Here is a 10086-nt window from a genome sequence, read left to right as displayed (position 1 = left end):
CGCTCTAAGGCACCTGAGAATGCCAGTTAGACCATGACTGACATGGAATTTTCTAGGATGATATAGAGCGAATATTTATCAAAGTTAAAGCTGTGTTGGAGTCATTTATATGAACACGATGTGGCTGGAAATACATAATTAAAAACTGATACTTCATTCCTAATTATTTACACATATCTTGATGTGCACATGGATGCTACAATTGTCATTATAATTAGTTGTCATCAAATGTCTATGCGTGCATGCCTTTTGTGTGCTTGATATCATATTGTGTTTATTCAACTATCAAACGTTACCCATAGACTGGACTATGTCTGGATTTGTTGTTGAGGAATTGCTCTCCATTCCTGTCCTGGATGAATGCATCATGCACTGATGGTCATTGGTTGTGACTGCCTCTGATATACATGTCCACTCAGTGCATTACAGGCATACTCAGCAGAAGCCACATCGGGAATAATACAGTCTAATATGTTTCCCTAGAACCTTGCGCGACTGTGGTTGTGCAGGGGCAATGATTGTTCTGCCACAGGGCTGAGTGCTGTCACAAGGATGAGACAAATACAAGTCGAGGACACCTCATCTCGATATCTTGTTCAAGTCAGATTTCCAAGAAGAATAGTCACATCAGAGATGATGCTCTCAGAGACTTGTAAGGCTGCAGCAAAAGCTCTTATATTTTTTTTTCTATTCTGACACCACTGGTTTGAGAATGCAATAAACCGAACCAATTTTGATGGGTTCAAATGAGTTTGTATTCAGTTAGCAAATTACTAATTCTCTCATTGACTCACAGCAATCAACCGGAACTGAAAACTTCTCATGGAAATTGTTTGGGTTTTCTAAGAGATAGAAATGCTGTGCTGAGAAATGGATTTGAAACAAAGATTGAAAATGTATTTGACAAGATACAACTAATTTCCTATTTGACCTGTTAAATAAGTATCATTTTTAATACTTGAAAAGAAAATAGTTTTCATTCAAGGACTGCCTGGAGTCTAGAATGCATAGAAATCACTAAGTGCTGTGTTTTATCCATTCACATGCTCGGTCAGGCCTTAACTCAACTGTCTTCAGTTGCTGCTTATTTGTTATTTGTAAGACCCTTCAAGCTCATCCTCAGGATCTAAAAAACAGACTTTTTTGGGGTGAGTCAGGTGATTGACTTGGCTATAGAAGAATACCACATTTGCTTTCCATGAGAAACTCTTGGGTTGTTTTGCAGCTTGTTATTTGTCATGTTTTTATCCATCTGCACTGCAAAGCACTGTCTAATCAGTTTTCTAGCATTTGAGTGAGTGAGAGCAAAGAGCATTGATCTGTACACTTTAGAATTCACCGTGCTGCTTCTAGCAGTAGTGACATCATCAGTAAATGGTAGTGATGGAGTTGCATTGGCAGCCATACATGCCTATGCCATAATGTTGCCACCACCATATTTGACAGTTGGTGTAAAATGCTTGGATCAGTGAAGGAAAGAATTCACTTGAGTTGTCTTCTGTGGTCTTTCAGGGCTTTTCGTGTTACTGAGCTTGGTAGTCCATTCCTTTTTTAAAAGAATGTATCAGATTGTTGATTTGGTGAACAGTGAGGCAATGCAAGTTCAGTATTTGAAATTAACAAATCTGTTGCTGGAAAGTGGTTCAAAAGGATAACAATACCAATAATTGCGGAAATGCTTACTTTCAGTCCCAATAATCGACCAATCAGTAATATAAATGCAGCACACAATCAGATTATGTCAGCTGGAGGAGTCTATCAGAAAATACATCAAACTGCACTGGATAGGATTGAAGTGACTAAATCCTTTATTAGATAAGTAAGCCTTCAAAGTTCAGTAGAGCAAAAACCCCTATACAGAGCTCTACATCTAAATATGGAGAATAGGTCAGATGAGTCATCATGTGGCCAAGTGCATGCATAACGTAGAGTGGCTCAAGCCTGAACCCTTGATCCTTATCATAAGCTGAAATGGCTGCCAATCGATTAAAGACATTTCACTGGTTTGGTTGCCCACTTTAGAGGGAACGGCAACTGTAAAACAACATAACAGTGCTGTGGGTACTCACATCATCCTATGACTACAGTGTTTAAGTGGTCCGGGATGCCAATATTCCCACATCCATAAGACATGAAAATGGTTTGAGTATGTCAGGCCAAAAATATTTGTTTTGTTTTAATTAATCAAATTCAGATCTTCATTATCAAAAGTTATCGAGATGACTAGAATCTTTATGTCCATAGTTCCAAAATAGGACACAGTTCCCAGTACCTTAAGTGCTATTAGAATACATGTGTAATGACAATAAAGTTGAATCCTAATCCTTAACTAATCATATTTAAATATAGTTTAAAGAGTTTTTAAGCTGATGTCTCCTGCTTCTTTCATCGTACTCCTTATTTATTTTTGTACCCATTTAGGCAAGTAGTAAGGGCTTTAAGTACAAATAGTTAAGCAAAGTGGGAATGTACAGTATTTGTTCCAAAAATTACTCAATGACCTCAATGTGACTAGATTTTCCATCCCTAAACTTCTTGTGGACAGCCTGACTTAGTTTAGTTGCCCTTACCAATGAGGAAATGAAGACTCCCACACAGGCCAGAAACACTTATTCCATTCCCACATTAAGGGGAGAAATGTGACTCTATAACAAACTTTGTATCATGTCTTAAAATTCTTGCAAATATGCATTCAAATTTGATGAAGAAAATACATCAGAGCTCTTCTTTCGGAAGTTTCCATTTCAAACATCTACCCTCACTAATATAACATGTAATATGTTCAAATAATGCCAATAGATTGTTGTTAATACATTTATTACATTTTATTTAGAGCACCAAGATACATAATTCATCCATACAGCATAAATAACATAAATAATAAATATATAAATAGAAAATAAAGAAATTTTACAGTCTAGATAAAACAGTCTTAATATTACTGACTGAGAACTTTGCAGTATTGTATTGTAGAAGTTAGATATAAATATATTCTAGCAGTGTTCAGAATGTCTACATCATTTAAACAGCTATAGACCTGAGATCGCTCCATTCGACATGCATAAATGTGGCTAATCACATAGAGTGACAGTTCTTTATACAGTATTGGTTGGTCACGTAATCTTATACGAGATGAGGTGTTGCTGTCCATTATTTGCTGCTTAACAGCTAATTTGGAATTTACGCGTTTATTGTCTGAAGCAAAGTCAAGATGTCATCCACAAAACTAGTAAAATTCTTTTCAGGCCACAGCTCACATCTACATTTGCTGGAGTTGTGCTGTGTCTAGGAAGAAGAAAAGTCAGTTAAGTCTACTTGTTTAAATTTTCATCTTGTCAGCTTTTTTCACAGGCTATTAATACGTTGGTATAATATAGGGCAATACTTACCAAGTTCTTTGAGTTCAGTTGGATAGCGATATTATCCAGTGTATCGAGACCCTGGGGAATGCGTTTGTGTGGGTCTGAACATTCCACTTTTGCCTTGTCAAGTTCTGTGATAACGCACTTCAGTGCCTCAAGGGAGCATTCTTTCTGTGTGTGACAGAGAAAGATTTTTCTGTTACTGCTCTGAGACAGGCTTGTGGCTGCAAATAGAGGCAGCCTCAGCTGTGTGAAATATCGACACCTGGCAAGCTCATTTCCTGTACTAGAGAACCTTTACATGTGGTTTATAAAAGCTTAACTAGCATATGGGGACTACCCAACATGACACCTTCTGTTCTGACTTCTTACTCCCTGATCAGCCTATCATCATCATCTTCTGTTTGGTACAGTGGCTATACAGCTTATTTTTATTTGAGACGGACAGAAGTCTCTGGCAGCACTACAATTTTCAAGAAATGTAAATGCAAGTTTTCAAATATAGTCTTACCTCTATATTTACAGGAGCATAGAATTCGGAACCGTCAATCTGTAAATACAGAAGAAAACATTGTATTTATTAGCACATAGCAGATACTTTACAAACCCCTTAAAAAAATCATCTTGACACTTACACAGCTGATGGTCTTAAAAAGGTTCGGCTGCCAGTCGGCCACTACTATTGAGCGTTTGGATAGAGGTTTCCCTTGAGTGTTCAAGCAAAAAACAGCAATAGTAACAATCCAAAAGGCAATCCTAGTAAAGTGCTTCATATTCAGCTTGAAGTTTTGTCAGTGTGAAGAGCAAGTTGTTTAGAGAAGGTTTTGTGTTGGTTTACTTACCTCTGAGCTGTGTTTATATAGTGCTAGGGTGGAAAGGGTGGGCTGAATTAGTTCTATATCGCCTAATGCACACAGCACTTTTTTTCCTTTAGATGACTCTTGGAATTTTTTTTCTTCACCATTCTACTAGCACCGTGGTAAAATCCCTCAGTGGCCTATGGTAAAGCTCTTGTGAAACTAGGGTTGGCTGTCTATTTTGTGGTTCATAGGGTTTCTTGCTTTCTGTTTGCTTTGTGAACTCTGTTTAATGAATCCTTGCTATAAACTTGACATATTTTCTATCATAAACACAGCCCTGACATTTTAACTGGGTTTTCATGTTTTAGAAAACAAAACAAAAATAAATAAGGCTTTGGCTGTGAAAGAGGATCCATTTTGTGAACCACCAACTGCTGATTATTTATCATGATAAACAGGAATCGCCTCATTGTGGAGGTGTAAAAACGTATTAGTACTCATTAGATCATTTTGAGTGGGACAAGTAAAGATATTTGTATGCGGCATATTGTTAATAAAACAGTTCATATAAATGCAAGTTCACAATAAAAATTCACACACATATGTGGCACAATCATGTACTGCCAATGTTAATACTGAAAGCTCGTTGAGCAGCTAAGTGCTCTGTGTTTGTATTTTAGACGTGGTACAAGTGCATAGTTAAATAATCAGAGGTGCAGGGGACTTTCAGATATTTAATTTTTACCTATTTTTTATTTCATGAGGCAATCATATGGTCATCACTGTTAGGTTGATTTGTCACAGTGGTTTTGGGTTTAGTCAATTTTGTGTATTTGTGTGCAGGATTGATCAGTGCGTCCTACATTTGGAGCCAAGCATTTTTGATGTTTGGAAGAATTCTTTTCCACCGTGAGATAGGGGGAAACTTGACATTTAGCTTTGCGTCTTTGTAAAACTGCATATTCAATTAAAATAATAAGAAAAAAATCATTTAGTGTTCATAAGGAAATAACACAAACAAAGGCAGATATCCTTTCGTGATCCATAGTCTGCGGATATTTTTCGTGCTTTAGCAGGTGTATGTATCTTGTTATTCATTAATTAAGTCTGTTAATGTTTGCATAAATTCCTACCAGCTGTGACTTGTGCTTATTTATGCTGTTACTGTTACTTACATTAACGCAGATCACAAAACTCTATGTAATAACTTTAAATGTACTCCGCTTAGTTTGAGAGGTGTTATGGGGTCGTTTCAAACCTACTCTAGTGTTGTAGAAGACATCCAAATATGCTCATTTGTTACCTAAAAATGGGAGACTGCTTAAGTGGTCCTTTTTTGATTGTTCAGTCTTTAAAAATCAGATAAAAGTGTGTTTGTGGGGTTTATCACCATAATGACTTAAAGGTCCACCAGCACCATGTGAAGTTAATATCTCCTTAAAATCCTGCGATGACTCACACTTTTCTTTTGAGTAAAAAGTGTGAACTCATACGGCCTTGTGGTACTGGATCATCCACCCCTCCCCCCCACGCCGCCTGCAGAAATTTTAGATTTACTGTGGTTTGAACTCTAGGAAATTAAAAAGTATACGTCACAAGTGTGCCAGACGCAGACCACACGCATTAAGTTTATCTTACTGATATTTTAAATTGATTGTTCCTTTTAGTTGCCCTTTGGAAAACAAAAAATCCAGAGCATATCAGTTCAGTCTTTTTTGATTGTAATTTGAATCTTTGGGGCGGGGGTCTTTTTAGTTAGTAGAAAAGGTGGAAAAACAGCATTTAGTACTTGGTACTTGCACGCTATTGGGGGGTAAAAGTTCCAACTGTGGGTTGCCAAAAGGTTTGCGTAATTAATTACCAGCCACCAGGGGAGCTATAGAGCAAATTATGTCTGTATTAACTGTTCATTCTGCTCACTGGCAGTTGAAAACATATGGAGTAAAAAGTTGGCATAAGACAACATGTTATGACAAAAATCATGGTAGAAAATCTGCGGCACTATTGATTTGCACATTTGAGAAATGATGCTGCTGAATGGCAACGGTAAAAGCTTGCTGGCCATCTTTTTTTATAGGTGATGAAAAGAAAGCAGAGATGCTCCACAAATACACTGTGACTAAGAAAGGAGTTTTAAAAGTTTTTCGTTTTAGTTTTTTACAGATTTTAGTAAATAGGGAACATTTCACTTCATTTCCGGTCACGTTGCTCCTGGGATAAAAATGATATGCTGTAAATTAGCAAAAAAGTGTCCCTGGCACAAAAAATAGGTTCCATTATCAAAGCTGTGCTAATATTGAGATATAAATTCACCGTTGACTCGACTTCTAGAAAGTCGCCTGGATGTCTTCATTTGACCTTCAACAAAAAGAAAGTTTGTAATCGGGCATTTTTTTCATGTTATCCTTTTATCATAACAAAATGATAGAGAGAAAATATCCTCAGGTTGAAGAGGAGGTTGAACATCAGAATAACTCTATCACCCTGGGGATCATTTCTAATCATATTTAGGAAACTGATTACACAATCAGCAGCTGAATTACCCCTGATAGAATGATATCAGGGGGCATAGAGGCCACAGTTGTGACAGTTGGACATGTTCACCATGGAACAAATAAGACAGTTTACATGTAGATGAATGTAAAGATGTTAATATGTTGAAAAACCGTGTCTGCTAATACAAGTTTGTTCACATGGAGTGGACATCATGTTCACAGTCATTTAATGCCTAAATTATCTTTCAACATCTGTCTATCTACCGTTCAGTTTTTGCTGTCATATAGCACCTAGTAGTGACGTGCGAGATAATATTTTAGCAGCGTTTTGTGTAAAGTGTTTTTCCTGAACAACAACAGAATAAAGACAACGAAAGTGGAAAAACGTAACAGGGAATCCGTGAAGGGCTAACTCTTTGTTAAATGTTTAATTTAAACCTGAGCCACGGTCGCCCCGTGGCTCAGGGGGTTGGGAATCGCATCTGTAACCGGAAGGTCGCCGGTTCGATCCCTGGGCTCTCTGTCCTGGTCGTTGTGTCCTTGGGCAAGACACTTTACCCTACCGCCTACTGGTGTTGGCCAGAGGGGCCGATGGTGCGATATGGCAGCCTCGCTTCTGTCAGTCTGCCCCAGGGCAGCTGTGGCTACAACTGTAGCTTGCCTCCACCAGTGTATGAATGTGAGAGTGAATGAATAGTGGTATTGTAAAGCGCTTTGGGTGCCTTGAAAAGCGCTATATAAATCCAATCCATTATTATTATTATTATTATTATTAATTTTATTAAATGGACCTAGGAGTAGATTATTTATTGTTTTATACTTTTATGATGATACTAAAGTTCTTTGTTTATACTCCTGACAGAAGAATGAGCCATGATACAAGTGACACAACTGATGTAGAAAACATTTTAATTATAGCATAATGGCCTTGAAACTGACTTAAATGTGACAAATGTTTGGAGATCAGTAAAGCTTGGGTGTGCTTTTGGGGGTGCCTTGGTTGACATTATTGCCTCACAGCGACAAGGTCCTGGGTTTGAATCTATGAATCTATGAGCTGGCTGGGGCCTTTCTGTGTGGAGTTCAGGTGTTCTTCCTGTGACTGTATGGGGTCTCTCTAGGTACTCCTGCTTGGGATAATTGTTCTAAATACCCTTTAGGTGTGAGTAGTTGTCTCTCTGTTAGCCTTGTGATAAACCTGTCTATATTGTACCCCATCCCTCACTTTGTGACAGCTGGTATAGGCTGCAGTTCCTCCATGACCTCAAAGTGGATAAACAGAAGCTGTCCGATGCTTACAGCGTTAATAACAGGTGCCCCTTTTGTATAAAGGTATTTTAGTCGCTCAAGTCAAGTGGAGTTTTATTGTCAGCCCAACAATATACACTCAAGTATGCAGTGGCACAAAATATCGTCCTCCTGGATCAAAGGTGCAAACTGTAAAAAAAAAAAAAAAAACTAAACAAACTAAAATATAGATATATATAAAAACTAATAAACAAAGAAGTACAATAGCATTGTATTGAATAAATAACATAGAAAAGAAAAAGAATAAATAGAATAGTACACAAAATAAATACAGTAGTAAACTGTAGGGCTGGGCGATTTGGCCCAAAATTCATATCTCGATAGTCTTTAGCTGGATGGCGATATACGTTATATATCTCGATATTTTTTTAAAGCCATAAAGTAAGAACAGAAAGAGAGTTTTTAGTCAAAGCTGTGTCCCAGATCTCACACAGGCACTGTTATTAAAAAATTACTCAAAAATAAATTATCAGCATTTATTAAATAATAATGCTCCATAAATAAAACAAAACAATGTTGGTTTTGTGCATAACAAAAAGCTCACAGTCAAAATGTAAAATATAAAGATGCTGATCATAATAACAACGACACAGATTTTGCAGCTGCTCTTTTCCCAAGTTCTGTGTGACTGACAGCCTGGAGTTTGAAATCCGCTCCGTAACCATGTCTCTTATAGGTGCCATTTGTGGTCCTTATATACTTATATTACGTTGAAGCACAGTATGCATTACTCCGTGAGGCTCCTGACTACGGTAGCCGTAATGCTCCAACAATCCATCAAGCGGTACTAAAACATTTTTTGACAGATTGCTGAGCGCCATGTGTATCACATGAAATCGGTTTGCGGTCAGTAAGCACAACCAGAATTCAAACATAAGGCGCACTGTCAATTTTTGAGAAAATGAAAGGATTTTAGTGTAAGCTTGTAGTCTGAAAGATACGGCATATGAGTTTTGTAAGGTGGCTTGTTTCGGGGCAGGAGGCTGGGAGACATCGCGGTCTGGGATACAGCCCAAAGTTTCACACACTCTTCATTTTGCACTTCATGGCGCTGTTGTAAATGAAAATACTAGTAATGGGCCAACCTTTAGTCGAGATTCTCTACAGAATACATTATTCTGTTGCTCATCTGACATTCCAAATAATAGTAATAATAGTTAGTGCTGTCAGCATTAATCTCATTAAAATGACGTTAACGCCATAGCTGCATTAACGCGGCTAACCGCACTAACACTAAAATAATAATCCCCAAATGTTTTCTTTTTACCGACCAGCTCCTCTTTGATAGCTGCCGGGTCCATCTTGTCGTTGCCTGCAGGTGAAGTGATTGGGGAGGGGGAGTAGTGTTCAGTGAAGGAGAGAGGCGAGGCAAAAGTGGGCGAAAGAGAGGTAAACTTGTGGCTCCACAAGTATAATTATAAAGTAACATAGACTATATCGATATAAACGATATTGTCACATTTCATATCTCGTATAAAAATATATCGATATAGTTAAAAACTCGATATATCGCCCAGCCCTAGTACACAGAGTGCAACAGTGCAATACGTAATAGTGCAAGTATTGTAAGTGAGAGGAGAGTGTTATGTAGTCCAAAGAAGTGTGTTGAGAAGTGAATCCAGTGTTGAAGAGGGCAGCATGGTGTTCAGGATTGCTTGGAGGCAAAAAACTGTTGCACAATCTCGCTGACTTGCTCCTGATGCTGCAGAGTTGTCTTCCAAATGGTAGAGGATAGGGCTGGGCGATATGACCCAAAATTCATATCTCGATATTTTTTAGCTGGATGGCGATATAAGATATATATCTCGATTTTTTTTTTTAAAGTTTTAAGTTAAGAACAAAAAGAGAGTTCTTAGTCACACTGTGTCCCAGATGTCACACGGGCACTTTTATTTACATACAGCGTAGATGTACATGAAGAAATTACTCAAAAATAAATTATCAGCATTTATTAAATAATCATGGTCCATAAATAAAAGAAAACAATGTTGTTTTTGTGCATAACAAAAAGCTCACAATTGTGCAGTCAAAATGTAAACTAATAGACGCTGAGCGTAATAACAAAGAGACAGATTTCACAGCTACACCACGTCTCTGAACAGGTGCCATTTGTGGTCCTTA

The sequence above is a fragment of the Haplochromis burtoni genome, unplaced genomic scaffold (genome assembly GCF_018398535.1).
Source record: "Haplochromis burtoni strain Fernald_Lab_line unplaced genomic scaffold, NCSU_Asbu1 Contig_73, whole genome shotgun sequence".
Classification (NCBI taxonomy): domain Eukaryota; kingdom Metazoa; phylum Chordata; class Actinopteri; order Cichliformes; family Cichlidae; genus Haplochromis; species Haplochromis burtoni.
Note: the sequence above shows the minus strand (reverse complement) of the source record.